Source organism: Lissotriton vulgaris, chromosome 2_1 (assembly GCF_964263255.1).
Source record: "Lissotriton vulgaris chromosome 2_1, aLisVul1.2, whole genome shotgun sequence".
Classification (NCBI taxonomy): Eukaryota; Metazoa; Chordata; class Amphibia; order Caudata; family Salamandridae; genus Lissotriton; species Lissotriton vulgaris.
This window is the reverse complement of record NC_141687.1, coordinates 1,951,982,010-1,951,999,402: the sequence shown is the minus strand read 5'-3', so window position 1 is coordinate 1,951,999,402 and position 17,393 is coordinate 1,951,982,010.

Below are 17,393 nucleotides of genomic sequence, written 5' to 3'. Positions count from 1 at the left end.
ATTGATCTCTCTCCCCCGCCACTGTGAGCGACAGTTTCTCCATCCCTAGCACATGCCATAGCCTATGCAACCAGCCCGTAATGGAGGGGACAGTGGCGGTGCGCCAGTGGATAAGGATGTTCTGGACCGCAGATCCCAGCGCAATTGCAATCTGCCTACTCCTGCGGGACTTCAGTGGATACATCAGATCATTGGGAAGGCCCAGCAAGACATACGCCGGGAAGCGTGGCAGCTCGATTTCAAAGTGCTTATCCACCTCATCCAAAACCTCCTTCCAATAGGCAGTCAGCACGGGGCAATCCCAGAGAATGTGTGAGAGGGTACCCACCTGCCCGTAGCCCCGCCAGCATCCCCTGTCGGTGTGTCTATGCATCTCATACAATCTCTCCGGGGTATAGTACCAGTATGTGGACACCTTGGTGAAAGTCTCCGTAAGGCCAGTATGGTACGCTGAGTGCCGTGCCCGGTATGCTATCTTATCCCATTCCTTGTGGCTAAGTGTCCTACCCAATTCCCTGTGCCAGCGCTCCCTCCCTGGGTTGTAATAGTGAAACGGCGGGGGCTGCAGATACTTGTATAGATCGGAAATCAGTTTAGCATCGAAGGTCCGGGTCACCAGCCACCGCTCATACGGTGTAATTTGACGAGCAGCGGAGTCTCGCACCTGGGGCTGGAGGGCCCAATGCCGAACCTGCATATAGCACAATCTATCTAGCTCCGTCAGGCCGAAGTCCTGCCGAAGTTGCTGAAAAGGAATCGCGCCTTCCGGCCCGTAGAGCTGGAAGAGCACTCTGCAGCCCGCGGTCGTCCAATGGGAAAAAGCCCCCGGCTCCATCCCCGGGGAGAAATCCGGGTTGCCCACTATGGGCCTGAACGGCGAAGGGAAGGTGGTAAGGCCCCGAACTTCGCAGACTGCATCCCACACCCTCAGGGGGACCCGCGTGACAAAAGAAGCGTAGAGGTTAGGGGGACGGTGCGCGCGGCGCAAAAACGGAACCTCCTGCAGGGTGCGGCCCGCCACCGCCTGATCTTGAAAAAGCCAGTGCTTGTCGGACTCCCACCTGCTCCATTCCACTAAGTATCGTAGCTGCGCCGCTTGAAAGTATTTACGGAGGTCCGGGATACCAAGCCCCCCCGCCTCCGGAGCAAGCGTGGAGAGGACCCTCTTCATCCGCGGTTTGCGGCCTTGCCAGACAAAGCGGGAGATGTCGGCCTGAGTCCATCGAATCCAGCCCACCGGGGGTTGGAGAGGCAGAGCACGAAAAAGATACAGTATCTGGGGCAGCACCGCCATCTTAACCGCCGCGATTCGTCCTAGCCAGGACAGCAGGCCTTTACTCCAGCGGCCGAGCTCCTCCTTGATCTTCCTACCGAGGGAAGCGTAATTAGCCGCCACCATCTCCGATAACGTAGGAGCTAGGAGAATCCCTAGGTATGGCACCGTGGACGAGGACCATTGCATGGGGAAGAGGCGCTGAAGGTCCCTCCTAGTATCCACAGACAAAGACACGTCCAGGGCCGCCGACTTGCTCATGTTCATTTTGAAGCCGGCCACTCGTGCAAAGGTATCCAGCTCCTGCACGCAAGCGGGCAGTGATCTCCTAGGGTCGTCCAAAGTCAGCAGGACATCGTCCGCATAAAGGCTGACCGTGTGGACATACTGGCCCATTTTAACCCCAATAGCATCCGGGTTGTTGCGGATCCTCTGGGCAAACGGTTCCATATAGAGGGCAAACAGGAGTGGCGAGAGGGGGCAACCCTGCCTCGTGCCGCACTCGATGGCGAAGCCGCGAGAGCTACATCCATTGACTCGCACTGACGCCGAAGGATGTTTATAGCAGTTGAATACCATAGTGCGGAATTTATCACCGATTCCCAGTTTCCTGAGAACCAGTTCGAGATATGGCCAGTGAACCCTATCGAAGGCCTTCTCCGCATCAAATGACAGCAGCATTCGCTCCCCCGGGATCCTCGAGGCTTTCTCCAGAACATGTACCGCCCGCTTGGTATTGTCGACCGTCTGCCTTCCGGGTACAAAGCCAGCCTGGTCCGCCTCCACCAGACCGGGGAGATGCCGGGCCAGCCTGGACGCTAGAATCCCCGTATACAGCTTGAGGTCAACATTTAGGAGCGAAATGGGTCTATACGAACCGCATAAGGCCCGGTCCTTCCCAGGTTTCGGAATCACCGAGACCGTTGCATTCAGGAGATCCGGTAGGATGGCTCCCGGGTCGGAGAAGGAATTATACAGTCGAGCCAGCACAGGGGCCACAACCGGGCAAAAAGTCTTGTAAAACAGGGACGTGTATCCGTCCGGGCCCGGGGCCTTACCATGCTGCAGTCGAGCTATAGCGGAAATCACCTCCTCCACATGAATGTCCCGCTCCAGATACTCCGCTTGAGCGGGATCCAGCACCGGGAGGGTCACCGATTCCAAATAGTCTTCTGCGTCTCGCGGCGAGGAGGGCTCCCCAGCGTACAGCGACTCATAGAAGCTGCGGAAGGTTTCCGCCACCTCGGCGTCCCCGGAAACGGCCACCCCGTCCGCACCCACCAGTTCCTTAACTATACTACGCTGCTGTGCAACCCGGAGCCGGTGTGCCAAAAGCTTGCCACATCTGTCTCCCCCTGTGTAATAGGCGTGCCTCAAGCGCAAGGCAGCATATTCCGCTCTATCAAGGTCCAGCGCCGACAAGAGCTTCCTCGCAGCCTTCAGCTGCCTCCACACCCTTGGAGCTCCCGTACGGCGGTGGACCTGTTCAAGCTCCCGAACCTGAACAGTCAGTTCATCCCTCTTCCGCTGTCGTTCTTTATTTTCGGCCGAGGAGATGGAGATGAACTCCCCCCGGAGGACTGCCTTCAATGCCGCCCATTGTGTTGCTTGGGAAGTATCGGCGTTGCTATTGTGAGTCTGATAGTCCTGTATGACCTCCTGCGCTTCACCACCGACTTTTTGTGTAAGAGTGTATCTCTGAGGCGCCACATCCCCAGAGAGGGGGAGGACGCCGGCCACACGAACTCGCCAGCAACCGGTGCATGGTCAGACAAAGTCAGGACCCCAATGTCCGCCGCCGTAGCGGCGGCGCGCACTGGACCGCTAACAAGGGGGTAATCCAATCGAGAGGAAGTGCGGGTTGCATGCGAAAAATAAGAGTAGTCCCTATCCGTGGGATGCATAGAGCGCCAAAGGTCGTGTAGGTCCATGTCTGCAATCCGGTCCTTCACAGCCTGGGACAATTCTCCTGTCTGCGGGGAACGCTGCGCCGACCTATCTAGAACACAGTCAAATACAATATTAAGGCCCCCCCCCCTAAGATGACATGCCGGTCGGGAGAGGCAGTGACGTCCACCAGCACAGAATCCAAGAAGCGCTTCTGGTGATCATTTGGGCTATAAACGGAGCCAACTGTGAACGCTATGCCTCCTAAGCGCAGGCGATATGCAAGAAGCCTCCCCTTCTGCTCAGCATATTTATACAATACTTCCCCCTTAAAGGAGCGCGCTATAAGAATGGCCACCCCCGCGGTTTTGGTCGCTGCAGAGGAGAAAAACTGGGTGGGAAATTTCGCAGAGCGCAACCTGTGGCAGTCCCGGGACAGTAAGTGGGGCTCCTGCAAAAGGCAGATGTCAGCCTGCGTCCCCTCTAACAAAGACAAAATCGCTCTGCGCTTCACGGGATTATTCAGTCCCTTAACATTAAGGGTCACTACCTTCAGGGACGACATGCCTCCCTGGGAACAGGAACGCTATGTTGCGGGTGGGGAACCAGCGGGCGGGGCGCGCGGGGCCGCTGCGCGGGATAGGCCAAAGTAGGCCAAGCATGGGCATGGACAACATCGGACGGGACTTCCCCAACTCTGAAACAACCCCTAACCCCCCCCGAAACACACTCATGGCAACCAGCCAAATACCAACGTAAACACCCCATTGTCCCAGTCAAGCCCCAAAACGGGCAAGTCCGTAGAAAAATAGAAAAGTAGACGTTCAGCCACTCACCTCCGCCCGCTCCCTCCCGACCCCCCCCAGCCCCGAACCAGGCATCGAAGAAGCTAAGAACATCTCCCCCCGGAGTGAGTTTTAGGCCGTCATAGCCACGCCGTTGGAGTCGGCCAAGTCCCTGGCAGCCGCCCTCAAAGCGTCGGCCATGTCAGCCCTGATAGTAGGGGAATCCGGGCGCCCAGCGCTAGCCGCCGACTGTCTCCTTGCTGACCTTCGCCGGCTCCTTCTCTCCGAGCGCCTCCACGACGGAGTGGCTCCCTCCTCCTCTGTGGCCGTAAGCCCTAGGACTCCACAGATGTCCTGCAAAGAGCGTAGCTGATGCAACACCCCATTCCATCGGAAGATCAGGCGAAAGGGATGTCCCCAGGAATACGGTGTCTCGTTTTCGCGCAAAAAGTCAGTGGCGATCCTGAAGGACCTGCGTTTCTGCAGAGTTATGGCGGACAAATCCTGATAGAGCGCGAGAGGCCGCTCCCGGAAAGTCAGGGGCTGCTTCCTGCGGGCCTCAGCCATGATGCGTTCCTTAAGTGGGAAGTCGGGCAGGAAAGCCAAGATATCTGGGGGGGGCGCCGATGACTGGCGCTGTCGACCAACCCCGTGTGCTCTGTCAATGCGAATAGGGAAGTCTGCCGCTTCCCCCAGGATCTCTCGAAACAGGTCTTGCAGATAGCCCACCAAATCAGCCCCTTCGTCCGTGGACGGCACACCCCGTACTCGGATGTTGTTCCTCCGTGACCTGTTCTCCAGGTCCTCAGAGTGGGCCTGAAGTTCCACACACTGCTCCCGGAGTCGGAGAACATCCTGCTGGAGGTGGACTATTTCGTCGTCCCGGCGCTGGGCCGCCGTCTCTACCGTCTCCACTCGCTCACCGAGGCCCTCCACTTCCCTGCGCACTTCACGGACCTCACTGGCCACCTCACGTTTTAGCGTTTGGAAGTCCTCTTTGAGGGAGCTAAACAGTTCTTCCATAAAAGACCTCGTGACCGGGGGTTCTCCCCCAGTCGCATCCGCCGAGGCCCGGGAGGACCCCGGCGATGGCTGCGTCCTGTCCCGCAGCTGCTGGGCCCTGCAAGCATGTCCGGCAGGGTACGGTCCCCCTTCCTCGTTCCACCTCTTCCAGTCATTTCAGGCGCTGTAGTCGAAGAGTGGGCACAGGCCCAGCTGCCTCAGGAATGTCCTGCAGCTAGGAATCACTCGGTGTGGGGAGCTCCCAGCCGATTCGGAGTGCTGCGTCACAGGCGACAAAATGGCGGGCAGCCCTGGCGCCGCCAGCCGTTGGCGCCTAGTCGGGGTGGCTGTAGGGAGCAAAAGCCGGGGCCACCCGTCAGTGCGCTTCACCCAGAGGTGGCCTTGCAGCGACGAAGGGTACAGACACCCGCCAGGAAAGAACTCCGGAGGAGGCCGACGACACCGATCCCTCGGGGACAAAATGGCGGCCGGATGGGACCCAGCAAAGCGACCAAGTTCGGCGACCCCGCCCGGGCACCTCAGGAGCCAAGCAATCCGAGAAGTTCCACAGCCGGCACCATACTGTTTATGGGAAAAGGCCGGTAGATCCAATCCCGGCTCTCAGCCAAACGTCCCCCAGGCACGGGACCGGGTCCCTCGCAGTTCGGGGTGGCACCGCCTCAGTTCCGGGCGCCAAAGAACACGGCCAAGGTCCTCCGCGTAGTCGGTTCTCAATCTGTAGCTCCCATTGACTCCCCGGCAAGTGCTGGGACGAGCTCCCTCCAAATCGTCAGCTTTCAGCACCAGGCCCAGCCGCGACGCCTGGACAGCACACCAAATCGCTCCGCCTCCCGGGCGTTCCGTCGTTCCCCGATCTCCAATCGATCTTCTGAGGCGCTTTCACCGGGGCGATTGTGACCAAAGTGACCTCAATGTGCGCGCCAGGTTCTCCGCCACTCTCCTCTCACACGCTGAGCATCAGCGGGGGGAGAAAAGCGTAAGAAAAGGGCTCGAGCCTAGTCGGGTCGGAGGAGCTGCAGGAGGAAGCGTCCGCTCACCCCGCCATCTTGGCCACGCCCCCCTGGGGGAGCATTTAATGTTGACTGAGAGCTCGTTCCAGGTCTTTGCTGAGACGTAGGAGAAGGCTGTTCCACCTGCTCTGGTTCTGCAGATGCGTGGATCTCTGCCATAGCGAGTTCAGGGGAGCGGTGGTTCCTTTTGGTTACGTGGAAGCATAAGGCACTAATGGCGTTGACTTCAGCTGTGATGATGAGTTTGCAGTCAAGAATGAGCCAAAGGGTCTTGGCAAGGCGTATTTAGTTCTGAGGTAGGTCTGGATAATTCTCATTAATGCCACTGTGTGTATATCACCCCACATTGCATAATACAGGGTAGTCCTTTATTGAAATGAATTATGATCAGCGCTAGTAGATGTGGTATGCACAGAGCATTAACGGGGCCACTGAATTTATGTGGTATGGGAGGACCAAAATATGCAGCAGAGTCGACAAAATTAGGCAGAAAGAAAGGCTAATTATGTGGTGTAATGCTGCGACATTTTGTGATGGTACTACTTCATTATTTTGTTATTTGTTTTACACTTGCTAACACTGTTTGGGCCTAGGATGCACCTAATTAATACAAGTTAAACACACAAGTATAGCAATAAGTAATTGAAAGGTTAACAGTAAATCTTTGCAAAGGGTCTTCAACTGCACTACAATGTGTATTGCAGCATTTTTTGAAACTTTTGATCTCTTTGAGCCAGGAGCATTTTTTTTAAGTCGTACATTATTCAACAGATGATAGATTATGCGGCAAGCAACTGGAGCCAATCTATAATTTTGTGGAAATCACCACAGCCATAAAATTGCAATGTTTCGGTGGCATTGACTATAGCCTGAGAATATGCAATGTACTGTAACAATATATCAGAATATGAAATGGTCACATTTGTAACCCTGCCATACCGGTGAGAACAGATTCAGCCCAACACAATCTCTTACTTGAGATAGCACAGTTATTTACTACATCTCAGCATCTGGCAGAAAATAGACAGACACTCTTAGTGCCTGATTTAAAATGTAAACTTAAACTTTTGTGTAAGTTTACTATTTTTGGTATTCATAAACTACAAGTTTAATTTTACAAATAGTAATTTTAAGGCTGTAGAGACTCCGCACTCATGGTAGATACTCCACACATAAAAAAGTAGGCCTGTCCTATCTTTTCATGTCCAGAGCTCTCCATTTTGACTGCAGCATCTCTGTAGTCAAAATATTTCGTGAATACAAAAAAATATTAAACTTACATTAAAGTGTACATTTACATTTGTGAATCAGGCCCCTACTCTATTAGTCATTGTAATTCCACATTAATTCTTGGGCGACATTTATGATTCTCTCACCCTGGTGGCTAGTCATCCAATGAGGCGCTCACTGCTACTATCTGAACAGTATAATGCATGGCCCATCCTAAAGTATTTTACTGCGTGGATCTAACACCCACACAAACCATAATTGAGGTGCAGAAGGCCGTTCACAGGCCTTGTCCCTCGTGTCACTTTACCTGTTGCTTCATTGGCAGGTACACCTCTGTCTGAACTCTTCAACTAGAAATGGGGGACCCACTAAAAGCCTGATCTGTGCTTGTGTCTGAAGATTGGCTCTGGGTCAGCTTGCGGTGCTCTTGGAACTTCGAGCCCATAACAAGCCGAGCATTTATGTACTGCCACAACCAATCTACTCAGGATGTGGCATTACAGTGAAAGCTTCTAACTTTGGAACTGACCAAGCTGGGTTCGAGTCTAGGCTTTGGCTTAACATCCTGTGATTCTGAGTATATCACCAGTGCATAAAAGAAATGCCTGTCACCTTGTGTAATGTAACTGGTGTTCGTGTAATGCACTTCAATACTTGTAGGTTGAGTTTGCACTGAATAAAAACTGCAGAAAACTGCACATAGAAGTAAAAAACAAACATAAAAAGGAGAGACAAATAGGATGCCATTTAGTGGCTGATTTATACAAAGTCAAAACATAAACTGCTTCCGGGGCGTAACACTTCACAAAACAAACGTAGACTGTTCCATCACCAAGATAGAGCGAGAACGCACTTCCCGAATGCAGCCTGCTTGACTTTAGATCTTGAAAAGGCATTTGATACTCTGCTTTGGGATACTTGATGTGATGTAATACAAAATCTCAATCAAAACATTTAAATACAAAAAAACCTGGATAAACTGCAGCTTCCCCATTAAAACTGTGTGATCTTCGGGAAATATTTTATTTCACCATAACTCGTTTCTCTTCATATTTGTCCATGAAAGCACATTCAAATACATAAATCAGAAAATCAACTATACCAAAACCTATTGTGTTTGATTTAATAGACTAATTGTGCTTATAACATATGGCCCACATACAGGGTCCATAAACAACGTTCTTGTCTGTTTTTCACTATCAGCACTGTCACCAGAGTGAGGTCAAGGGCAGGAATGACTCTAAACTCATGCTTAAAAGTACTTCTCAGCGCAGTGCCATGTTGTGACATATTCATGTCAAAGCTTCCATGTGTTAAAGAAATGCAGTTTTTTTAAATTTATAAGCGACTGTACCAAATTGTGTGTTTTTTGTATGTATTACTTAACAAATATTTTCAAGGCTTGACATCTGCATTGCCTAAAGTGCCAAGCCAGAGCATAAACTCGCCGCTGGGGCTCTCCCAGTTAATTTGTTGGCTGTCCGACCTCTACACCCAAAACACACCGCCCAAATTCAGTTTTGAAGATAGCGAATAAACATTACAACATTCCGAACTTGAGATGGAGGAAGCACTTAACAGGTGCCGTCTCCATGGCCTCTTCTGTCTTGATTGGGTGGGCCAAAGGGTATGTTTGGGTGAGCCTGGCCCACCCGCCCCACCTGCTAGAACCGGGCCTGCTTGCACCATTAGTGTTGGGCTCATGAACCAGGGAATCCTGCTCCATGGACCTGTCTTGAATCGTAGGCGCTTTGCACAATGGCACTTTGCACGGAGCTGGCAGCGTTCCACCATTAGCCGTGCGAATCCAGTGCCGGGTAGGTGTTCCCAGAATGCATCAGCATCTGTCGCTTTTTCATTCTACATACAATGACTCTGCTTAGAGTGGCTCTCAGCGTGTACTTTGTTTTTTTTAAATGCCAAAAACTGCCACTGCATTTGTTTCTAATGCCGCCCCCTGTTTGAAGCCCCTGCAGGAAGGCCAGGTCTGAGAGAGAGTGCATTGCGCCTGCTGTGCACACTCCTCAAAGGGCGCAGACTGTATGAGCATGCACGTTCAAGGTGTAACGGTGAATGTGTGTGTGTGACAAACAGTTGTCTCCACTCACGCGTATTCAAAAGGGCTGCAAAGACATGTTTGCATAGGCTGACGAGCAGAGGTGGGCGAGCTGAAAGCTCCAGTAAGGCTGGCGCCTGAAGCCTGGCTCAGCTCGAGGCATTGTTGGAACCTCGAGCTCATGATCAGCCGAGCTTTCATGTTCCTTGTGCCTTCCCCCCTCCCTGTGCCTGGCTGTTGCTTTGGGACCAGAGCTGCAGAAGTAGGGAGACCGGTTCAGTCTCGGCGCCCCCTCCACATTCTGTGATTCCGGACCACTCACTCATCCTCCCCATCTCCGAGTCTAAACAATGAATGTGGCCTTGTGTTGTATCAGTGGTGCTACTGGGACGCCTCCAATAACTGCAGATCGAGTTGATGCTAGATAGAAACTGCAGAAAAATGTACAAAGGTCAAAACAAAGACTTTGCACAAGGGAAGACAAATAGATAACAATTTGCTGGGTGTTTAATATAAAGTGAAACCAGAACAAGTGGATACATCGCGGCTTTCCCTCTTAAATTGTGGGATTTGGGGTGTTTGGTATAAAGTGAAACCAGAAAAACTGGATAAACCGCGGTTCTACCATTTAAATTGTGTGATTTTAGGCAAATATTTTATTTCGCCAAAAGTCTTGAATCTTCACTAACGCCTATGAAAGCACTTTCAAACATGTGCGTTCAGAATGCCATTTATAAAAAAAGGATTGTGTTTCACCTGGCCCCTTTCAGGGTTTATATGACAACTGTCTTTCTTGTCTTTTAGTTCACTAATGATTCATGTTTAAAAACTATCACTTAAACAAGTGCTTCTTAACACAGAGTTTTAATGCGAGGTATGAATGCCAAATCTTTTACATGTTAAAGAAATACGCTTTTTTTTTTTAATTGAAGAGCCTTTATCATATTTTACATGATGTTTGCTATTTTATTTGCATCACAAATGTTTGCAGGGCTCTGTTCGTGCATGGGCTCGGAGATCCGCCCAGACCCGTGGCTTGATTCTGCCTGGGCTCTCAATGTTCATTTGCTTGGCTCCCCCATCTCTACTAAGGTGTTTGTGCTGGGAGACCCAATGATTGGCGTGCGTGCACGTTGTATACGTTGCTGAAAGCATGTGTGCTGATATGTGCGTGCATTTGTCGGTGCACCCTACTGTATGTGACTATCTTCTTGCATGTATTTATTTCCTAACGCAGTTACGTTTATATGAGGTTTAGTACACGGGGTGTGGCTTTGCATAATATGTTAGCTGTGCTTTGTCGTGGTGTATGTTGGGCTCCATGTGTTCACGCATGTCTTTAGAGTTGATGTGCACCCGCTCATGTCTGTAGGCCAGCGTGTAGTAAGGCATCTGATCTGTGTGAGAGTGTTGTCCGCGGCATGTCTTTAAAATATTTTACTTTCCACCACAGAGTAACAGGGTGGGAACGGAATCAGACACACAGAGGGCCCTTTGTCCGCCTGTCCATCACAGCGCCTCCCAGGCGCCTTTCATGCTCGCACAAAATAGCGCCTTACTCCGTCTCTGTATTGGAATTTAGAAGAGCCCCTTCACAGTCCAAACTTCCATCTGAAATTCCGCCTCGAGAGAAGGTTTTCTTTCCCCCTCACAATCATAAAGAATAAATACATAAATTAAGTGGAAACAAACCCTAGAGAAAGTCGAGGTTGTTTACGGCTGTGAGTACTCAGAGTGTAGATTTAGCAAACAGTTCTATTTTTATAGTTCATTTTTTATTACTTTTGCAATCATATTAAAGATTTATAAATACAGCAAAGTTTGTTTCCAAACGTCTGACCGCATACAGCCTCTCCCCGTGGCTTACACTGGTTATTATTGCATCCTTGGTTGGGGTCTAGGGGGGGGGGGCTGTGCAGCTCCATATCTATAGTATACATGTTGTTGCCTACATGCAGCATATGAGATTGGTCATTTCCATAGCATATCATTATTTTGTACAGATGTGATATGTTGATAGAGCTATGAATAAACCGTGAAAAGTGACGTTTTTGTCGGATGGTTCTCAAGTGACACTGGGGGACACACGACCCTCTACTTCTATTTATTGTGTGCCTGACTTTATTCACGGACCAGGACAGGGTTTCTGTTGTCTGTTGATCACATTTGCGGCACTCTCGGATTTGTGTGTGTTTTTTTCTGACTTAAAGAAAGGCTAAACATCCTTTTCAATGTATTTCTATGCAGACAACAGGCTGCTGCCATTTAGTACTTTCCAGTGTATGTCTTATGCAGGCAACTGTCTGCTGGCATTGTATATTTTTTAATAGATTTCTATGCAGACAACAGTCTGCTGGCAGTTCGTATTTTCCAATACATTTCTATGCAGTCAGCAGTCTGATGGCTGCTAATATTTTTCAATGTATGTCTATGCACACAACAGTCTGCTGGCAGCTAGCATTTTTCAATAACTTTCTATGCAGACTGCTGTCTGCTGGCAGTTAGTATTGCTTAGTTTATTTCTTTGCAGACAGCATTTTTACTGGCAGTTAGTATTTTTTTAGTTTATTTCTATGCGGACAAAGTCTGCTGGCAGTTACTGTTTTCAGTTTATTTTATACAGACAACAGTCTGCTGGCTTTTTGTATTTTTCAATATATTTCCACGGAGACAAGTTTGCTGGCAGTTACTATTTTTAATGTATTTCTATGTAGACAATAGTCCACTGGCATATAGTATTTAGCATACAATAGAATACACACATTTTGCACTTTGTTTGCTCACCAAATGAAGATTAAAGATTAAAGAAGACTTGTTTTGTATCATTATGGCCAGCTATAGAAAGAAACAAGGGTCTAGATTTACTATCGATCAAGTAAACACAGCGTTGAGTCAATAATGTCAGAGCTGCATTGCGTGAACAAGGAAAACTTATGCAACATCAAATTTACAAAGAGCCAATATCTGATATCATCGGCAGCGCTTGTGAAAAAAAGTCAGTTTAGCATGACGCTAAGCATTGCACTACTGCGCAAACACGATGCATCGTTTTTGTGAAATACATTTAAACTTGCAATGATGTTTCTGATGCCGAAATAAGCGGTGTGGGAAAGACGAAGCTGAGAATAAGAACTGCTAGAGGGAGAAAGCATCCACAAGGACACATTGATAGGGGTGCAGAGGAGCTGACAGAGGTGGGAAAGTTGTAAAGGTGCAGACAGCAGGTGGACGGAATTGTGATTGTGTAGAGAACCTGCCCAGCGGCAAAAAGGATGGGAAGACCATATTGAAAAAGCATTCATGTTTTATAACATCTGTATCATATGAGTGTTGGAATCAGAGGAAGGATGCAGTTTCATTCCTGTATGCTCAAAGATGTAAGTAGGATTTATGCAATCTGCCTTGGTTTTTTGGATATTGATGATGCTTCTTACCTTCTGTTGTTGACTGATGCTTCCTTACCCGTGACTTCTCACTGTTATGTGACTTAAATACAAATTATGTATTTAAAAAATGATGATTTCTGGCATTTGCCATTCACTGTCTAAAATTAATTCCTGCCTATTTCTACCAGCTGATCTATGAATAGTCAACAACGAGAATGTTGTGGTGCACCCATGTCGGTTCCCACTTAGAATTCTTCAAATATATGAGAATTTGGTACCTAGTTTATGGTTGTTTACTGTAAATATGAAATAAGTATATTACCTACGGACAGTTATGAGGTTATGTACTGTTCCTCCAGAGGACTGCCCTGCTGTTTGAGGCCTGCCTGGCTCCACACAGCACTGCCCTGCTGCTTGAGACCTGTCCTGTCCTGTGAGAAGGAAGGCAGGACCTGCTCCTTTCGTCTCAGGCTTACCTGAGTGCCTCCAAAGGTCACTTGGCTGACTTCCTGTTCTGAGCGACTGGAACACTGCAAGCCAAAGGCCTCCCAGTAAGAGCTTAGTTGACCTGCTGCAATTGGCCCTGCCTGGACCTGCACATGGGCATTGCTGGACCTGCAACCTGACATTGCTGGACCAGCTAGCCTCTGCTAGAGTGAGAATCTGATCCCCAGTATGTGCCTTTCCGGATCTTGCACTCTTGGATGGCATCAGAGTGCACTCCTCTACAAGGACAAATCCTGCAGTCCTGAATTGTTCGCGCTGGTCTTTGAAAAGGCAACTTTTTAAGTGGAACTAACCTGAGCTCTGTATCTGGCACTTGCTCCATTGGAGTTGGACTGAACTTGTGACTTTCCCATGGTCCAGCATGGCCAGATGACGCTTTGTGCTTTTAGGCACTATAGTTCCCTAAATCTTGAAAATTCCAAATCTCTAGTTCTACTGATTACATTTTTTGTCATTTTGGTATCATATTTTTTATTAACATTTACTCTATTCTTTCTACATTGGTTTGGCGTTTTTCTTGTATTTATTTTCACTTTATTACATTATTATTAACACAGTACCTCTAAGTTTAGCCTGACAGCTTTTGTGCCTTGGTACCAGAGGGCTAAGCACAGGTTTATTTAGTGACTTTGTGGTTTACCCTGGCAAGGATTGTGGTTGTTGCATGGGTAGGGGTTTCACCCCCCTCAGTCAATAACCCAATTACGCACATTGGTGGCAGCAGTGGGATCCAGTACCAGTATTTGTTCACAGTCACTCAGTGATTTTGTGTAACACTAAAATCACATATAAATAACTTGATGCCAGATTCAAACTTTTTTCAATTCTTCTTGATTGGCTGTTTTTGCTTTTTCTAAATCCACTTCCATTCCACCTGACGTTGTGCACCTTTGAGTGTGTCTTCTGCAAGCAGAGAGTCTGAGGACAACAATCTGGAGAGCTACGCTGTGGCTGAGTGAATGGATTCTGAAGGGAAAGGGGGCTTGCTGAATGAAGACCTCCAAGAAGCAGGAGCACTAGAAGGCCCTAGGGTTGGGGAGGAGGCCTTCCAGTTACAATCTATAGTAGAGGGGCAGGAGCAGGATGAGGAGGTGGCCTTTGAGGAGGATGAGGAGGAGGAAATGGTAGGGGAAAACACCACCCCCCCATTGTTGCCCTCAAGGAGAAAAGAGGGCCCACAGGAGTGAGGTCCCATGACAGAGCAAGAGCAGGCAGTAGTAATTCTGCCCGCAACCTGTCCCCAGACTAGCTGAGGGTTAGAAAGGCAGAAAGAGTTGAGAAAGTGTTAAGGCTGCAGATGGGCAAACTGAAAATAGAAGCAGAAGCTGCTCAGAGGGCCATGAAGAAGAGAATGGTTCATGAAGTGAGTCTTGAAGAGCTGTACATAAGGGTGATATAGTGCAATGGGCTCAGTAGCAATGGTGGCATTGGTACCCCAGTGCCCAATGGAGAAAGGAGGGCCCATCTTCCCAAGGACCTGGTGCCTAAAGTGGTTGTGGAGAGTATATTGACAAGTGGTTTGAGGCCTATGAGTTTGCCCTGGAGATGCACAGGATTCATGAACAGAGTTAGGGAGCAAGTATTTGCAAGCGCATTCCCAATGGAGGGAGGGATGCATTACTGACCCTCGGAAAAGGGGGCACAATGAGCATGCCCTCATAAAGGACAACCTGGTGAGCAAATATGAGCTCACACCTGAAAGGTATGATCAGAAGTTTAGGGACAGTCAGAAGTTGCCCCATTGGTCCTGGGTGGATTTTGCGGATCACTTCAGCATGGCACAGGATGGTTGGGTGAAGGCCAGTGATGTGAGTGATTACACATAGCTGTACAATCTGAGTGCCAGAGTGCACATATTCCGATGTTATATATAACTGAGCCAACACCTAGTGGATAGCAAGCTCCCTAGCCTAGGGAGCTTGCCAAGGAGACAGACAGCTGGCTTAGCTCAAGGGTCCTTAAGAAGGTAACTGAGAGTGATCCCAAGAAAGTTGGTACAGGTCCCCCCAGCAGAATGAGGTGGAGGTCCACGATGACAGTCCCAGTCCCAGGTAAGGTAAAGACGTAGTTTTTCACATCTGAGATCAAGGCCAAAGAATATCTGAATGATATTAAATCTTGAATCTTAGGAAAGGGGCCAGTTGGAGACGCAACTATATAGACTTGGCATTTGTAACTTTATGGTAACTGCATATCTATAACTCCAGCATGCTAGTCTTATATTGTGCTATGCTTTAATCTCTTTTGTATTTATATTTTGGTTGGGCTGTGGCTGAATCGCTGAATCGCTCTGTGTATAGTGTATTGGTTGTGTGAATTGGGAGGAGGTGGAGGGGGGTCAATCAGCATTGTTGGGAGGCGCTCCATCATTTAAGACCAACAGGTCTTGCAGCGTCTGTTGGGGGGATCTCCTCTGGCAGAATAGACATCGGGGTGGGCATGGGGGTTGCTCCTGGGAGGGGGAAGGCTGCTACAGGTGCACAGGGTCTGAAAACTGGGGGAAAAAGCCAATAAATGAGTTAAAGCAAACAAGAGAAAAGGATGTGGTGTTTTGGAAGAGAGGGAGCTGTCTTTGTAGTTTTGAAGATGGTTAATGATACATATATTGTCTATATGCTCGTTTAATGTACGGGGTCTCAATGACAGGGCCAAGCAGCAAAGAATAGCACGGGAAATTTGAATCGTGTCCCTGATGTGGTTTGTCTCCAAGAGACACATATCCCTTGGACTAAGCATAAGGTCTTAACAGAGGTAGGGTATAAGCTTTTGGTTTGTGCTTTGCAAGGGACTACTACAAGAGGGGTGGCTATCCTAGCCAAAAATAATATTTTAACAGTGGGAAAAACCTTGCAGATAAATGTGGTATTTGGGCAATTTTGAATGTGTTGTTGCTAACAAAAAAGTTACAATATGCTCTGTGCATGGATCTAACCATGATGAAGCGCAGATACTAGAGTATCTGAATACAGAACGAGCTTCCTGGGCATCTCCTTTGATATTGTGCCGGGACTTCAAAATTCAACTTGAAGAATTCATCCAGAGTATTGATGAAGATAAATATTGTGGTTGGAAACCCAAGGTCTATAAGGCTCTACAGCAGCTTATCTATGAGCATGGTCTGGTTGATGTCTGGCCTTGGTTAAAACAACCTGATCCAGGATACACACACTATTCTTGTCCATATCAGAAGTTAGACAGGCTTGATTATTTCTTTGTTACGAAAACACTTTTAGCAGAGGCACAGATACAGATCTCCCCTAGAATCACCTCGAATAACAACCCGCTGGTATTAAAAATTAAAATGCAAGGAGTGGTACGAGTTCGTGGGACTTTTTCTTTTGATCGGAAGCTACTGCTTAATGCACAATTTATAAGTCACATACAACAGTGGCTATATAAATTCCTTTCCATAAATCGTAATTCCACTAAATGTGTATTGTGTGGGATGCTCTAAAAGCATAGCTCACGGGGGAAATCCTGAGTTTTGGATTGTATGCTCAAAATCAACAGAGGTAGCTCACAATGGGGCTTTACGATAACCTCCAGTAAGCTGAATATGCTTTAATACATGCTCTGCAGGGGAATTTAGACAGCACACACAGAGGTAGCTTGAGCAAAGCCAGGATAAATGAGGAATGGCGAGTATGGGGAGTCGACTGGCAGATGCTAGGCCAAAAAAATAAATTGTAAAGAGGTTAAAGACGCATTCACTGCGATTGAAGATACAAATGGAAAAATAGTAGAAACACCGGCAGAGGTCATGGAGGTTTTCAGAGCCTTCCATGAGGAGCTGTACACAGAAGATCATGAGAGTCAGGATAGAACCGAAGCTTTTTATAAATATCCATATAGGAAGATGTTAAGCTCAGGTGATTGAAGATATTTGGGGGAAACTGTAACTCTGGAAGAGCTTGTGGAGGCGGTTGGCTCTTTAGCAACAGGAAAAGCTGCCAGGCCGGACAAGCTCCCTTTGAAATTTTATAAAACTTTTCTATCTGAGGTACAAGCAGAAATGCTTACTGTGTTTCAGGAAGCGCAGAAAGAGGATGCCCATGCATCCTGGGATGTAGCCAGTATTATTATCTTTAAAAAAAAAGACAAACCACCCACGCTACCAGGGAAATATAGACCCATCTCACGTTTAAATTACGATGGAAAAATATATGCAAAAATACTGGCTACACAACTTCCCCGAGTGATAGCTCCCATAGTCTCTGTCCATCAACACAGCTTCAT